The following is an 18,908-nucleotide window of genomic DNA, read 5'->3' on the forward strand; positions in this document are numbered from 1 at the left end:
GTGACAGAACCTCCCCTCGTCATCGTAATTGGTCTTGTTTGAGTGGGTTAACCATTCCACATTGTGAACATTGAAGTCTCCACAGACGTGAATGTTTGCTGAGGGGTACGCAGACAGGACGTGATCAATTTTCTCAGATATGCTTTTAAAGATAGTAACCCCACTGTTGTGGCGGCAATAGAGTGCAAATATGTACGCGGTAGTGTGAGCAAGTGCAACCTGAAAGCACATATAGGGTAAATTAGGATCTTCTCTGGAGATATCCCTGCCACATGGAAAGTCGTCTTTAATGCAGGCACATACTCCATGCCCATGGCGATATATTGAAACGTTTACCTCCAGTACCCTTACTAGTGACATGGCCACAAGGATAGTCAAAGAAACGGAATTTCCAACATCTCTGGCAACTGTTCACACAAAATACTGCCAACCTAGTAAACAACTTTTTCTTCTTTCTTTCTTTCTTTTTTTTTACATGGTAGTCACCACTTGTCAAGGCCTGGAAACCGCTCGGGGATAATCGTTAGCAATGGAGATTTGATAAAGTGTCTTACTTTTTTTTTTTTTTTTTTTTTTTTTTACACAGTGATCACCACTTATCAAGGCCCGGAAGCCACTCAGGGATAAGGGTTATTGATACTTAAGTGGGCGGTTTATCATGAATTTGTTTATGTTGGATTTGAAAACATCCAAGTTGTAGTCAGGTGGGAAACAGGCAAACGGAAGAGAGTTCCACAGGCGTGCACTTCTAAGAAAGAAGCTTTGTTCATGGAATCTACGTTTTGATTTAGGCACAGATATAGAGTGGAGATAATTATTGACAGTAGTTTCAGCTAAACAGGTGTTTTTAGCAGCTCCTGCCCAGATGTGGCAGCAGTACTCCATCCTTGGGCGTACTTGGCTTATATTCTGACCGCTCGTAAATTCAGTGCAATTTTTCCGAATTTTTTGAGGGCGCTAGTGTAGTATCTGTTCTCATATTACATTTCATCTTTTCTGTTCTCAGTCAATGAGGTGGAACACTGAAACATTTTTTTTATTTTTGTTCCAATCCAGATTTTTCCTCTTGAGATAGCTGGATTTTCTGTACATTAAAAATCTATTTTGCATCAAAGTCTGTCTGTGTTGGGAGGAAAAAATAGGGTATCTTAGTGTTTATTATTATTTTTAGTAGTAGTAGTAGTAGTAGTAGTAGTTACAATTTTCCTCGTTCAAGGGTGTTTCATGTCAAATTTTGTGCAATTCAGTAGTTTTGAAAATATACACCTTTATTTTATAAGTAGTAGTAGTAGTAGTAGTAGTAGTAGTAGTAGTAACATATTTTTCGTTCAATGATGTTTATGATAAATTTGGTGCAATAATGTCGAGTGGTTTTAAAGATTATATATAATCGACAGATAATAATACTCTTAAATGTGTGAGGTGTATATCGTAACTCAAATAATTTCAATTACAGGCATACTTTATAAACACCCTGTATATTTTTGTGTCAACTTAAAAACACAATGCTTCCAGTGTTTAACATTATAATTTTTAGACCGATGGCGTCTACATCGCCATACAAAATACGTAATTGGCTTGATGTCAAACCAGTATTCTTTCGGTAACACAGCAAGCAAGAAAGGAAAAAATTTCACAAGACATTCATAGAGAAATCAACGTCTTCATCAAACCGCTCCGATTTCCGATTATTCTGCGTACGGAATTCTTCGAAAATATTTTGCACCCACCTATAAAAACAATTTCCTTATCTTCGTTCCTGGACACTATCCAATTCAGTGTCATAGCATAACAAATAATATTATTTACTTGGAATTTGTTTTAGTTTGTGATTTATTGACGAAGACAAATGTTAGATGTTACCCGGCAACAATAGCAATGCGACTAAGACGATCTCAAACATTTCAATGTTTCAATCTTGTTTATCAGCACCAGAAATAACGGCTACTACATTTTAAAATATTGGCGTATTTTAAACCGAAATGCTTAATTTAGTTTCTATGGTTGTCGTCAGCGAACATGGTTGCTGTATTTTATTGATCAAGACAAATAATAATTCCTTTTGTTTTAATATGACCGTGCACTGAGGTAACCAAGATGCTCTCTCTCTCTCTCTCTCTCTCTCTCTCTCTCTCTCTCTCTCTCTCTCTCTCTCTCTCTCTTTCGACAAAGCGTGAACCTGTGCTAGTGTGTGTCCATTGCACATGTTGTGATCGTCTGCTTGTTATCTTCGTCCGAATTTGGTGTTTGATTTCGATATTAGTCTTTGTGTTAATCGTGTGATTTCAGTCAGTTGCCTTTCAATTATTACAACTAAGTTTCAAAACAAATAAAAACATTGACGTTAAAATGATATTTGAATCCATTGTCGAATGCGTACTTGTGGTCAGTTCGATCTTTCTAATCGCACATAAAATAACAAAGAAGTCTTCTTAAATCCTAACTGTACACATATTCTGACTGAAATAAACAAAGATGTCTCTTTCTATTTGGGTTCGAATAGTAATACATACCTGACTAAGGTAAAATTTAAAAAAAAACATTACCGGGCGAAGGGTTTAGTCATATATTATTTAAGATGCACTAAATATCCTAAATTGTTACTATTTTCCTGAAAGTTTTTTTTTTTTTTTCAATTTTCACCCCAAACAAGGCAAATGCAACTTTAAAGTGGGAGGGGGCTACTATCTGGGACATAAGTTGCAGGGATATTATGAAGGTAGGTGGGCAGCAAGATGTCTGGTCACATTACACTTAAACTTCTGCATGCCAGTACAGTTGAAAAAGCAGGATCCCGGAAGGGAGTTCCAAAGTCTAGCAGTTCTGGGGAAGAAACTATTGGAATAGAAGGCTTTCTTATATCTAGGGATCTCTATTGTGTAGGGGTGGGATTTAGCTGCTTGTCGGGTTTGTCGGGAGTATTTACATCGAGAGGGTACAAGTGCTTGTAGTTCGTCAGAGCATCCACCATTAAAATACTTGTAGAACAGGCAGAGAGATGCAACATCTCGTCAATGGGACAGAGGCTGAAGCTTAGATTTAAGTTCAGGGCCTATCAGGTTGGCGACTCTCTTTTGAACCTTATCCACGAGTGAGAGACTAGTAACACATGCACCAGCCAAATGTAACAACAGTACTCCATACATGGGCGAATGGTGGCCTTGTAGAGGTACATGATACTTTCAGGTGTAAGTAGCTTTCTAGCACGGTAGAGAGAGCCCACCTTCTTCGCAGCAGCCTGTCAATGTATCTGTTCCAACTTATGTTTCCTGTAAACGTTAGGCCGAGAAGTTTAAAAGAAGCACTTTCAGGTCATGTGTTTTGGGCCATTGCTATTGGTGGCAGAGAAAGTCTCTTGTAATCATTGAAGGAAACAAGCTTAGTCTTGGCAGCATTGAATGTGATCATTCATTTTTGTCCCCATTCTAGTACAGATTGGGGGTCTTCCTCTAGTGTTTCTGCAATTTCCTTGGATATTTGCTAATTTGTTATATATATATATATATATATATATATAGTAAGTTATAAAATGTATATGACGATTAAGCTACACTGAATATTCCGCATTTCATTAACTCTAAGATTCTTCAGGCTTATTCAGTGTAGCTTAATCGCCATATACATTTTATAACTTACTAACTAGCTCTACCTACGTATTGAGCACTTTTGAAGTAAATACTTAAAGTTTACGCATAAATCTATACTTTCGTATATTAATTTTATGTGAGAAAATTAAGTAGTTATATATATATATATATATATATATATATATATATATATATATATATATATATATGTGCAGGAATAAAAGTATATAAAAGCCATTTTCAGTATTAAAATCTGTTTGGTAAAAGTGTATACGTTAGTATTTAGTAACCAACTTATGAACAAACAAACAGACATGCATACGACTTTATTGTAATAGATATATCTATATGTTTATAAAAGTCAGCTTGTCTGTGTGTGTGTATTTTTATTTTATTTTTTTTTTTTTTTATTACATTTTCACCCCAAACAAGGCACATTGCCACTTTGGTGTAGGGGGCTACTATCAGGGGAAACAACTACTGGGGTACTATGTAGGGATTTGGGCAGCAAGATGTTGGTTCACGTTGCACTTGAACTTCTGCATGTCAGTACAGTTGGGGAAGCAGTGACCTGGAATGGAGTTCCAAAGTCTAGCGGTTCTGGGGAAGAAACTACCAGAGTAGAAAGATCTTTTACATCTAGGGATCTCTACAGTGTGGGGGTGGGATTTTGCAGCTTGTCGGGTCTGTCGAGGGTGTTCACGTCGTGAGGGCACAAGTGCTTGCAGTTCATCAGAGCATTCACCATTAAAATACTTGTAGAACAGGCAGAGAGATGCAACGTTTCGTCGATGGGACAGAGGCTGAAGCTTAGATGCCAGTTTAGGGCCTATCAGATTTGCGACTCTCTTTTGAACCCTGTCAAGGAGCGAGAGACTAGTAGCAGATGCACCAGCCCAAATATGATAGCAATACTCCATACATGGGCGAATGGTTGCCTTATAGAGGTACAGGATACTTTCGGGTGTTAGTAATTTTCCAGCACGGTAAGAGCTGACATTCTTCGCAGCGGTCCTGGCAATGCTTTCAATGTAATTGTTCCAAATGTTTCCTGTGAGCATTAGGCCAAGGAGTTTGAAAGATGTACTTTCAGATAAAGAGTCTTTGACCATTGCTATTGGTGGTAGAGAAGGTTTCTTGTAATTATTGAAGGAAACCAGTTTAGTCTTGGCAGCATTGAATGTGACCATCCATTTTTGTCCCCATTCAACTACAGATCGGATGTCATCCTCTAGTGTTTCTGTCATATCTTTAGCTTTGTGTTCATTTGTTTTCCTGTCGTGCCTGTTATAGAGTATGGTGTCATCAGCATATATACCCATCTCAGAGGCAATTTTGTCGGGGAGGTCATTTATGAATATCAGGAACAGTAGAGGTCCAAGGATAGATCCCTGGGGCACTCCCGCATTTATATCATATTGTTTAGATGTACGACCGTCGAGGACAACCTGGATTTTTCTCTTATCTAAGAAGGATTTAATTATGTTAAGTGTGTACATTGCCCTACATAACTACTCGAGATTTGACATAAGGGGTATTGAGATTTGGGAAAATCTTTTTAATCGGCTTTCGGTCAGAAAGTTGACTGTCAAGAGGTCAAAGTTCAACGATTTGATCTTTGAAAAGTTTACCAAACTCCTCCACCAATTTTTGGGTCTAAACACTTGAAATTTTAGATGTAGGTTACTTTGACATGGATCAAACTTTTTCATTTTATTTGAGCCTAAAAGAATAAATGGTAAGGAATCAAAATTGGGGTCCAAGTTTTTTTTTTTTAATTAGCTCTACGGTCTCTACCAAATTACTCAGCCAATTTTTTGTCTAAGCATTTGAAAGTTTATTCATACAAGGGCAAGCTTTTTAATCGATTTTTGGCCGAAAAGTTGGCTTCCAAGGGGTCAAAGTTCAAAAGAATTGACTTTTGTGGTCTCTAGCAAATGATTCAGCCAATTTTGGGTCTAAACATTTGAACTTTTACATAAAGGCTATTCAGACATGCAGAAAGCTTTTTAATCATTTTTGGGGTGAAAATTTGGCTACCAAGAGGCCAAAGTTGAAAGAGTTGGTCTTTGCAAACTCTACCAAACTCCTCCACCAATTTTGGGTCTAAACACTTGAAATTTTAGATGTAGGTTACCTGGACATGAGTCAAACTTTTTAATATATATCTAAATATGCACATAAACAGCACATAGCACCCGAGCAAAGTCGGACTGAACTGCTAGTATTCTATATTTCTACCTATAAAGTTGAGTTTTTTCTCGATCTGATTGATACTAAAAGGATATTTTCTCTATTGGTATTTAATTGATTCCCTACGAGACCAATACGTGATACAAAGTCTATTTTATGATGAGGAATCCAGTTTCTCAAAAAATGGCTCTCTAGAAATAGCCAAAAATAAAAATTACCTTAATATAGAAGGGTTTCCCCTACATTGACTAAGGACAAATTAACTTACGTATAGCACCAGAACAGATACTATACTGCAGATTTCATATTTTTATATAGAGCCAATTCTCTATTGATTAATATATTGTACATAATATATATTGTTGTGATTTCAAAAGAATAAAATAAAAAATTATATGATTTGGTTGTTATCAGCTAGAATGTATCATGTATCTCTCTAGCAACATTCATTACCATCTGATCTAAAGCCATGAACGCTATAGAATATAACGGTGTTAAAGATATATATATATATATATATATATATATATATATATATATATATATATATATATAAGTAGATTGTAGTTTGCTTGAAGCATTGTTGAAGAAAATTATAAGGTAAAATTAAAAGCCAAGAACAATGCGAGATTTTTTTTTATAGAGTAAAATTAAATGAAAACAAAAGAAATAAATTTCTTTTTTTTGTTGTTTGTTTTTTCTTTTTCACGCAAATTTTAACTCTAAACAACAGTCATTTTTTTTCTGTTGTATTCAATGGTGTTATAAATCTCAATATATTTCAGACCTATTAGTCCTTTTTCAAGAGAAGACAGCGGAAGAGTGTTCAAAATTGGAAAAGCAGCCGCAGAAAAAAAAAAAAACTCTGCGGCTGCTTTTCCAATTTTTAACACTTTTAGTTGATTTATATCTGTAAAGATCATTTTTTTTTAATTTTGACCCATCAGCTGCCATTTTATAGGCTAAAAACCTAATCGAATTTTCCCCCACAGATCCAAATCCCTTATATATTAAGTTTTAAGTCAGTAGACCAAAACTTATTAGAATAGTTTAGTAGAGACCGTTCCTCACACAGACAGAGATAGAGACAGATAGACAGACAAGATCACTTTTATATATTTCTACTAGCAGGCCGCTTGATATTGCCCTGGCATAAAATACGCTTAAATATGATATTTTAATTTCGTATTTATTATTATAGAGTCAATTCTCTATCGATTATATTATACCCAATGTATAGTGTTAATTTAAAAAGTTTAAAATATCTGATTTGAGTGCTATCAGCAAGAATCGAAACTAAAACATATACCTCTTCAGCCTTATCCGTCACCATCTGACATAAAACTATACGCATATAAGAACTGCAAAAAATGCTCCTGTTTGACCTATAAATGTATACGTATAAGAAAGCTTAAAGTCAGCATACGACTAACAAGCGCATTTTTTTTCAATTTTGACCTCTCAGACGCTATTTTGACCGGTTAAAAGCTTAATCGAATTTGTTTTACAGTTCCAAATCAACTATCAAGTTTACAATCTTGACAGAATTTTCATAGAGACCGTTTTAAGGCAGAGAGACAGACAGACAGACAAGCTCACTATATATATATATATATATATATATATATATATATATATATATATATATATATATATATATATATATATATATATATATATATATATATATACAATTTAGAAAAGCATTTTATCCAAGGCATGAAAATTGTTAAACAAAATGTTTTTACTATAGGCTATAAAAATAAAGGTACAAGATTCAATTTGAAATTTATTTATCTTCAAAGTGCACTTTTATAAATTTTACAAAGTAAAGTATAAAAATTTAATTTAAATTAAATCAAAAATTTACCTTGGATTTATTTTATGTAATGTAGATTCTGTTGCACTTAAAAAAATCATTGAAAATTTCATATCTATATCATTAATTGCTAGATGAAAGATACTGTTTTTAAATTGCAACAAAATGTTTGGATGAAATGCTTTTCTAACTTGTATCTTATCTTTTTAAGATTATATTTTAAAACTCGCCTTCTCTCTATTTCAGTTTGTATTTCTATTCACGCCACAACTCATTTTTGCAACCCCCTCTTTATATTATTAAAAGTCTGAATATTCTCTCTGTTGCAGTTTGTATTTATCCTCATACCACAACTCATTTTTGCAACGCCCTCTTTGTATTATTACAGGTCTGAATATTCTCTCTGTTTCAGTTTATATTTCTCCTTACACCACAACTCATTTTTTGCAACCCCGTTTTGTAATACAGGTCTGAATAATGAGAAAATCTGATTTTTTTTAACAAAATCTTTAAAATAACTTTTTTAGATTAAATTTTTGTAAACTTCTTTCAGATAAGAAAATTTTTAAAATTTAATAAGGAACATATTTCATATAGGTTTCATTAACAAATATTCAGTACATAACGAGAAAAATAGAGATGAACATTTCAAACGGATTGTATAACTGGTTATGGTCAATAGTATCCTCGCCAGCGAAAGTCTTTGTTATTGTTATTCTATTATTATTATTATTATTATTTAAGGCATTTTGTGTCCTGCTCTTTCGCGCGAAGACTAATATATATAGTTTCCGTTAGTCAACTCTTTCTTGTGTGAGACAAATGATATTGATTGAGTTAAATAGCTAAGACTATCCGCTCTGAATGAGCAGTGCCTACATAGCAAGTAATTTTAATCTACTATAGGTATTCTACAGCAGAGAACATTATGGTGGAATGGTTCCGGAGGGAAGACTGATGAGCCATGGTTATCGATGTCTGTGAAAACAGATCTGATACATGAAGATAACATTCAAATATGCAGTACAAATTTCAATTTATCATTTTGTTGAGATTTGCTGACCCTGTCATTTCCGGTACCTCTCATCTTTTGAAATGACCAAGGAACAGCGACTCTTTTGAAAAGTACACTAAACGTAAAATGTGGTTTGCTCAGGCATTTACTTATTCAACCCTGAACATTTCTTCAATATAGTATTAGTAAAAATAGCATAATTGCCCCCAACACATGCAGTCCACTGTTCGCAATAATAACTATTGCAATACTGGCACTTCCAAAAACTTATAGAACTGATAACACAAGTGACGTAATAATATACAAGAAAATTTTATGACACTAATGAGACTTAAATGGGAATGAAATATATTCGGAGAAAGTCAGTCTATTCTCGAAACAACGATTTCGAATTTAACTTGATGAATAAAAACTAAAATCGATAGAGAACGTTAAAATAGGTGAAAGCGATTCATTGTCGACGTCTTGGCAAAAAGAGATGCATCGTAAAAATACGTGGGCAACGGTTGGCAGAAGGAATCGCGTTTAATATGTGCGTTTTCCATGCCAATCTTTACCCTGAAGTCGGTAACGTAACAATGTTTCCATGTGTAGTAGGATTCACATTAACGACAGCAAGTCACGTTCGAAGTTTTATATGTGCCCTTTTATTGTGATTGAATCGATTGCTTTAATAGACTGATATAAAGTTGAGAATGGAACATGTGAAACAAAGAAAACGCCGACTCGAAAGCGATTATTTCTAGTCATTAAAATTAAATATATTGAAAATTTGAGAAATCGCTATTGCTATTCGACCGCATCGGTCCGAAGAGATTAATTCACTTCGCTTGTTAAATCCCTTTTAATCCTGTCAAAATGCTGAGCTCATTTATTAATACTAATTCGCTCACGAATTATATGTGGAACACATTATCACGAGATTGCTTTCTTGTAAGCTATAGCATTATCACCTTCAAAGTCAATATAAACAGATATTTGTCGTAAACCATCTTGATAATTAATCAAATTATATTCATACCATTCTATTGTTTTAAGTCATCTCATAATATTTATTATCATTAAAATGATTATGTCCATCTTATTAACCTTTATCTACGAGTAGATTTTATCCTTAATAAGTGGTGACTCACTAGTAAAATAAAAAGCGTTGTTCTATTTGTGCATGCAATTTGTTGAAGTATCACATACAACCCCTGGGTTTAATTTAATAATGTACAAAGGATGAAGAATTGAATCATAATGAATGCTTTTAACACGTTGTGGGCTAGAGTTTTTTTTTACTTTGAAGTAGTAATTTTTATCTTTATACATAATACCTTGTACAGATCGATTTCTCTATAAAAAATAAAGATATATGACTTACATCATGCTATTTTTGTGAAAGTGTATGATTAGTATAAGCAATACCGTCGTGCAATACGTTATCCCGAATTCAAATCCAGTTTAATATGGTAATTTTCGGCATAACTACTATTGGAAAAGTATCCATATAGCATTACCCAAAGATATTCACGAAATCTTGAATGGTCTACAATTATTCGTTTAAAATAAATACTGCGCTTTGAAATTAAATAATTTAAAGGCTTAAAGTATCGTTATGATTATTCCTAAATAGACAAACTAAACGGACCAGTATTCAACTATGTTCATATGTTTGGAACACCATAAATAATCCGAGTATCGCTAGCAAACCACAATAATGTTGGCTCTACCATATAAAAATTATAATTATAACCATTTTCAAGTACAAAAATATTTATTTACATTCAAATGTTTATAATTCTTTTCTTTTATTATTCTATTATATATTCTATGTGGTATTGCAATCAAGATTGTGCTTTTCCATAGAATATGCTAGATGATTTTTAAGGTATTCAAGCACTAACACAAATTGATTCAATATTGGCAAAGCAACTAAAAAAGTAATTTATCGGAGAAGATCACTTTTTTCAGTCTTCCGCAATATATCCTTTATGAATCCGATAGAAATTTAGTCGATATTGATTATTTTTTGTGTAAAATGTGTCTTTCTTACAGGCTTCTTTAACAGCAATCCTTTCGTCAACAATCACTGGCGTACTGTGCGATCTGAGACTTTCACACATGTTTATTGGGCCATCCCTTCAGCAATTGTTAACTACTAGCTTGCCTCATAAAATTTCGATCATCTGTTCTGTAGTCACTTTTAGACGACCAGATCTAATTCTAGGTTAAATTTTTCCAGTTTTCTACCACTTCTGGACTATTTTATTGAACGCTGATGTATGAAAATTTTCCTGTTTGGTAATCTGATAACAACAAGGTCGGGTGTGTGCAAATTTTTATCAGTATAATGATCTTTGCCGATATGGACGATATCGGCTGTTTTCCTCGACTCGTTCTCGACTTGATTTGAATGGAAATTATCTACCCCTCTTTTTTTTTACATAGGCGTCATCACTTATCAAGGCCAAGAGGCCACTCAAGGATAAGGGTTAAAGAGTGTACAGTAGTCAAAAGGACAATATAGTAATCAATAGTAATGGAAGTTCGATAAATTTGTTAACTTAAGTGGAACGGCTCATCAGAAACTTGTTCACGTTGGACTTGAAGACAACTCTATTATAGACAGCTGGACAGCAGGAAAACGGAAGACAATTCCACAGGCGTGCAGTTCTAAGAAAGAAGCTTTGATCATGGAATCTATGTTTAGGTTTAGGCACAGATAAAAAGTGGGGAAAATTATTGATAATGTTTTCAGCTAGTCTAGTGTTTCTTGTGAAAGTTTGGCGAGGGGGGACCATAGATTGAAGCTCAGTCGAACACTTTCCATGAAAATAACGATAAAGCAGAGACAAACTCGCAACATCTCTTCTGTGAGATAGAGGTTGCAGGGAAGAGAAAAGGACATCTCCCACCAGGCCACGAAGTCTATTTTGAACCCTATCAAGGCAGGACAAGTCTTTTCTAGCAGCTCCTGCCCATATGTGGCAACAGTATTCCATCCTTGGACGTATCGTGCTCTTATATAGATAGAGAATTGCATCAGCAGTGAGATATCTACTGGATCGATAGAAGGATCCCACCATTTTTCCAGCGGCCTTGGTAACAGATTTGATGTACGTATTTCATTTAAGATCAGGAGTAAAGGTCAAGCCCAGAAGCCTGTCAAAACTTGAGGCCTCCCCAAGACGAGAGCCATTCATTTTAATTGATGCCAGATGGGGATCAGAACGTTGATGATGTCAAGATAGAAGCTTGGTTTTAGATGCATTAAAAGTAACCAGCCACTCCTTTCCCCATTGTACAACGTGATCAAGATCAGAGGAGAGAGAATCGGAGAGAACTTGGTCGTTTACTGTCTTAGATGTGCTACCATAGATGGTAGTGTCGTCAGCAAAAATGTCTACGAATGATGTAAGGATATGATTTGGAAGATCATTAATGTAGATCAGGAAAAGAGTTGGGCCCAGGATGGACTCCTGAAGGACTCCAGCATTTATACTGTGAGCTTCTGATTTTTGCTCATCAACTACTACTCTTATGAACCTATTAGAGAGAAATGATTTAATAATTGAGAAGACATTTCCAGCTATACCATAGCTGGAGATCTTGTGAAGTAAACCTTTATGCCATACTCTATCAAAGGCCTTTGATATGTCAAGAGCAATTGCCCTAGAAAGGTTGCCTCTGTCAAGAGATTCGCTAATCCTATTAGATATAACTGTAAGCACATCTGCTGTAGATCTAGCAGAACGGAAACTTACTAACATATTTGACGCTTGCCGACACTTTATTAGTATGACTACTTGAACAGTCGACTAAAAAGAATAGCATCAGTAGTCTTTTTTTTTCTTTTGTTTTTTATTTGTTTTTTATTTTTATTTTTGTTTTGTTTCTTTGCAAAAGAACGCGTGGACAGTCATTGATTCAAAATTGGAGAATACATTTATTTTAAGAGAAATAGCAAGCGAATCACAAAACGTAAATTAACAATAACGTTTTAAGCGTTGTGTTAAGGATAATTGCTTCCTAACACCGCAGAAAACCTCATCAGTATGGCCCGTATTTAAAAATTCGGGTAATAGATCATCTCACTCTCAGTACAGACCAATAAGTCTCCTGTGTGTCATGCGTAAGTTGCTGGAATCTGTGTTGAATAGAGAAGTAGTCAACCACCTCAGTAAAACTAACCTCCTCAGTGACATGCAATAGGGTTTCCGTTCTGCTAGATCTACAGCAGATGTGCTAATAGTTATATCTCATAGGATTAGCGAATCTTTCGACAGAGGCTTCCTTTCTAGGGTAATTGCTCTTGACATATCAAAGGCCTTTGATATGGTATGGCATAAAGGTTCATCTCACAAGATCTCCAGCTACGGTATAGCTGGAAATGTCTTCTCATTATTAAATCATTTCTCTCTGATAGGTTTATAAGAATAGTGTTTGATGGGCAGAAATCAGAAGCTCACAGTATTAATGCTGGAGTTCTTCGGGGGTGCATCCTGGGCCCAACTCTCTTCCTGATCTTCATCAATGATCTCTCAAATCACATCCTAAGATCATTCGTAGACATTTATGCAAACGACACTGCCATCTATGGCAACACTTCAAAATCCGTAAATGACCAAGTAATCTCTGAATCTCTTTCATCTGATCTTGAACACGTAGTGCAATGGGGAAAGAGTTGGTTGGTTTTAATGCATCTAAAACCAAGCTTCTATCTTTACATCATCAACCCTCTGCATCCTTGTCTGGCATCAATTGAAATGAATGACTCTTGTCTTGGGGAGGCTCCATGTTTTGACAAACTTCTGAGTCTGACCCTTACTCCTGATCTGGAACATGTATATCAAATCCGTTGCCAAGGTCGCTGGAAAAATAGTGGGATCATTCTACCACTCCAGGAGATATCTCAATGCTGATGCAGTTCTCTACCTGTATGAGAACCAAGTCCAAGGATGGAGTACTGTTGCCACATCTGGGCAGGGGCTGCTAAAAGCATCTTATCCTGCCTTGACAGAGTTCAAAACAGATTTCGTATCCTAGTGGGGGAGACCTTTTCTTTTCCCTGCAACCTCTTTCTCACAGAAGAGACGTTGCGAGCCTGTGTCTGCTTTATCGTTATTTTCATGGCAAGTGCTCGTCTGAGCTCCAATCTATCCCCTCCGTCCTGACATTTAGGAAAACCTTCGTCTGTGAAACCACTATCAATAATTCCCCCCACTCTTTATCTGTGTCTAAACCTAAACGTAGATCCCATGAACAATGCTTCTTTCTTAGAACTGCACGCCTGTGGAACTCTGTTCCGTTTTCCTGCTTTCCAACTAACTACAATACGGTTGTCTTCAAGTCCAATGTGAACAAATTCTTAATGATCCGTTCCCTTAAGTAATCGAATTTATCAAATTTTCATTACTAACGATTACTACGATATTGTCTACTGTACACTCATTAGCTACTGTACACTCATTAACCCATCCTCGCGTGGCCTCCGGGCCTTCATAAATGGTGACTTTGTAAAAAAATTTCAAATTAAAAATAAAATACTGACAGCACCTTTACATTTATAGCATGAAGTAATCTTTGTTTTTGTAGTACAATGCAGCTCAATGACTAATATTAATATAATGGTGTCAAAGTGGTCATTTTGTTTGTTTGCTAAATTGTTATTTTTCTATTATATAACACTATTTTCATGCGCCAGGCAGCTCAGACTACCTTGTTTATGGGCTGAGAGTTAGGTGCGATCGGATACGTGTTTGACACTTGGCCAAAGAATGCAAATGCCTTGGCAGAATGATAAAAGAAATGTTAATTTTCAAAAATGGAGGGAATGTGGACTTCTCAATTGTAAATTGGAATGATAGCTTTCGGAAAGACCATTGGTAAATATCAACAAAATCGTCTTTACAGCCATCTGTGAAATATGAAAAACGAAATTAAAGCAAAAGTTGTCATTTCATTGGTGAAAGAATGACAAGTGTTTGTCAGTTAGAGGCACACTTCACATGAAGGTTTGATGCTATAAGAAATAACTTGACGAAAGAGAGTGAGAGAAACTGTATTCAGAAGGGAAAGAAAGAAAAGGGGGAAATAGATTTCTTTAAAACAAAAAAAAGAGAAGGAAAATAGAAGAAGGAGTAATCTTCGAACAACAGAGTAAGTAATGCTAATCTTACAGAGATGAGGGTCAGAATTAGGGTTTTCATTAAAAAAAAAACACATTGTTTTTAACAGATAGGGGGGGGGCTGCTCGTTGGCTTCGAAAGGCAACAAGTCAGATTTTTGGAACTGACGGCTCCAACGCTGAAATAAATCACTGAAAGAGCTAAGTTGAAAAGTCCTTTTTTCCTCCTCTGACCGAGACAGAAGGAATTCAAGTTTAAAATTCTTCATCTTGAAACACTTTATGTTAGTTCAGTTTAGAAGCCGAGTAGTTTAACTTTTCCTTGTGAAATTATTTTACGCAATAATTATTTTCGTTTATCAGAAAGTGATCTACGATTTTAATTGATTATTGATTGCTTTGATCATTGGAAGATAAGCCAGTTAATTTCCAGATCTACCCAGAAACCTGACGCCCGAACTGCAACTGTGAGGGGCACATGTCTGCTGATCAATGCACCTGTAAAGGAAGAGCTCAACCCGACGGCGGACAACGAACAGCCAAAGTGTTATTGATCCTGCTCCACAGAATTAGGGTCGTGCGCATTTTATGTGCTCTGAGCATCATAGCGATGATTCCAGTGATCAGTGAGTGTCTGGTTACGTTTTGAAAGAGTTCATTATCAGACGAAGATAAAAGTGTAGTCACTGGGACTTGGATTTAGTCCCATTGTGCCGAGGTTGACAACGCAACTCTCCCGGCCTGTTACGCTAATTAGTCCCATGACACAAGATTGTGCGACTCACCCCAGATCTGGTTACAATTGTATAATTTTATGTTAGTTACTTGTTTTTTTTTTTTTTTTTTTTTTTTTGTTGTTGTTGTTGTGGTGGTGGTGGTGGTGGTGGTGGTGGTGGTGTTTTTTTGTTTGTTTTTTTTTTGCTTTTTTTTGTCCGGTATAATAATGGTGAAATTATTAATTAAAATCCTCTTATGTATATATTAGTTATGGTTTCACTCACTTTCCGTAAGATATCTGAAACTGTGCTTTTCCATAGTAATGCAAAACTTTTAGGGGGGGGTGCTAGAGTTTCTACAGCCAAACATTTTTAATAATGACCGACATTAAGCAAAAAGTTTTCATCACTTAATTTTATCTGTACAGAACGGTTCCAAGAATATATTGTATAAATGATTCTTTTTAATTCTTTAATACTTTTTTTAATGATTCTTTTCATGATATTTATTTTTCAGTTTGTCTTTTATGATGTTTGAAATTTCTAATTATTTGTTTTCTATGTAACGACCGGAAAGTTACAATATTTCATTAAGTGAAAATATAAACCAAACAAAAAATAAATAAATAAACAACAACAACAACAACAAAAACAACAAAAACAACAAATAATAATAATAATAATAATAATAATAATAATAATAATAATAATAATAATAATAAATACTTAAATTTTTAAAGTTATAATTAATATCATATTTTGATTTTGTTTATTTTGTTCAACTTTAATGAGTTCAATTGAATATTTCTGATAAATTATTGGTTTATATAATTAATTTCGTCTTCTGGAGAAAAATTGAACTGACAGCTAGCAAACGTGTATTTACGTTTATTTTTGTAAAACTCTTAAATCGAATTACAAACGTTTGCTTCAAAATACGATTCGTAAGCGGGTGGAGAAAATGAAAGTAGATTTGTGACCGTACGTCAAATAGAAAGTGTTAATTTTAATGTTGTGTCAGCATTTTTGCTTCTTTTTTTATTCTTTTTTACCTATTAATAGATTTCATTCGGACACATTTTCAGAACGCTCGTGACTTCTCCATTTTAATGACACGTCAAGAAAGCGATTCGAATTGTAACTGAAGCGTATAATTTCATTTGCAATCCTCAGCTATTCTAAATGATGCCATGAAATTACCGATAAAAAACAATATGGCGCATGTGCAAACTTGACTTATATATGTGCATACTCCAAATACCTTCGCCATAAGCTTGAAAACAAATGTCCAACACTTATCATAATCTTAAGCCAGTTTTTCAGTTACAAGGATCAGCATGCCAGTCTTAATTCTTATTTGTAAAGTCCATCTATTAGTAGTCGTTTTCGTTATCGTTTTTGAATGAAATCTTCTTCATATAATTCTTTTACATAACTGAAATCTTGTAGGCGGTAAATCAAATCACGTTAATCTATTTTTTCGATGACCGTTGTTGAAGCATCTGTTAATATTAAATCTCTTTCTGATATCTGCATTTTTTACCGAAGGATAATTCTTACATATTTCATTTGAAAGACATTGAGCTTTCTCTAGTGTTCTGGTAATATAGTCCATGCTTCATCTGCATATATAGAAATAGGAGCTATTAATAGATTTTGAAGTCATACTTATAGAAGCGTTTAGAATGTCTTTTATGTTCCATATATTTTCGTTTAGATGTGCAGAAATTGCTATTCCTGTACTTCTGCTAATGCCATATTAGCATCCTGGAGCAAGTGAGCCAACAAAATATAACATCTTTGGAGTTTCATATCGCGTTGTTTTTTATTGAAATATTTTCTCAAGAAGAACAACTTTTGTACTTGTTTCGATTCACTTTTATCTGGCATTTTTCGCAAGTTCAGAAATAGAGCTCCAACTTATCTTATCAAAGGCAGCAAAAACAAATGTGGTGTCATCGGCATAACGATATTAGTATAGAGCTCAGCTACGCTAAATGATGCCATGAAATTACTATGAAAAACCAATATGGCGCGTATGCAAACTTGACTTACATATGTGTATATTTAAATTTATATTTAAAACAGCTTTGCTTTAAGCTTGAAAACAAATTTCCGCTACTTATCACGATTTTGAACCAGTTTTTAACTTCAAGGATGTCAGCATCAATTGGTATCTGGCAGAAACGAATAGAGTATTAGGTAAAATTCAGTTCTAAGTGACATGGGATAATGAAGGGGAGGAGATGGCAGTAGCCCTGGATATATCTAAGGTTTTTGACAGAGTATGGCACGATGGTCTTCTCATGAAAATCAGATCCTATGGTATAACTGGACGAATACTTAATATAATTAAATCCTTCTTAAATAATATAAATCTCACCTGTCTGTTTAAATGTATGTATGTATGTATGTATGTATGTATGTATGTATGTATGTATGTATGTATGTATGTATGTATGTATGTCTAAAACTTTCGACAGAGGCTACGGATTTTCACAATATCGGTATCGTTTTGAAGCGCGACCGATGGGACAACAAATATCGAAATTTGGCAAAAAAAAACATTAATTCCTTCACACTCAACTGGGCACTTTTCTACAAGGAGGCGTCGCTTTTTCGCTGATATTTTCGAAAGTTATCCCCTCTTTTTGATTGACTAGCCTTAATTTAAACCTTCGCCAAACCGGCGATGGACGCAACGGAAAAGACGCCACGGTTTTTTTTGTGTTGTTTTTGGGGGTTTTTTTCACATTCTTTTACTCCTTCGCGGTACGGGTTCGCGCCTGCCTGCCTACTACCACTTTTTTTCTCAGCACACAACTCCAAACACCAGGGCAACGCCAGGCACCCAGGACAGTCTTAAATAAGAGAAGAATCCAGGTTGCCCTCGATTGCCGTACGTCAATGCTGCCAAGATTAAGCTCCTTTCCTTTAATAATTACAAGAAATTTTCTCAATCACTAATAGTTATAGCGAAAGATACATTACATGAAAGTACTTCGTTCAAATTCCCCAGCCTAATGTTCGCAGGGAACATTAGTTAGAACAGATACATCGACACCATTGCCAAGGCTACTACGAAGAAGGTGTGCTCTCTCTCTCTCTCTCTCTCTCTCTCTCTCTCTCTCTCTCTCTCTCTCTACCGTGCTAGAAAGCTAATTACACCTGAAAGTACACTGTACCTCTACAAGACCACCATTCGCCCATGTATGGAGTATTGTCGTCACATTTGGACTGGTGCATCTGCTACTAGTCTTTCACTCCTGGGCAGGGTTCAAACGAGAATCACTAATCTGATAGGTCCTAAACTGTAATTTAAGCTTCAACCTCTGTCCCATCGACGAAATGTTGCATCTCTCTGTCTGTTCTACAAGTATTTTAATGGTGGATGCTCTGGCGAACTACAAGCCTTTGTACCCCCTTCGCGTAAATACCGCTGAAAAACGCGACTAGTAACAAAGTT

The sequence above is a fragment of the Euprymna scolopes genome, chromosome 1 (genome assembly GCF_053919585.1).
Source record: "Euprymna scolopes isolate OS-2025 chromosome 1, ASM5391958v1, whole genome shotgun sequence".
Taxonomy (NCBI): domain Eukaryota; kingdom Metazoa; phylum Mollusca; class Cephalopoda; order Sepiida; family Sepiolidae; genus Euprymna; species Euprymna scolopes.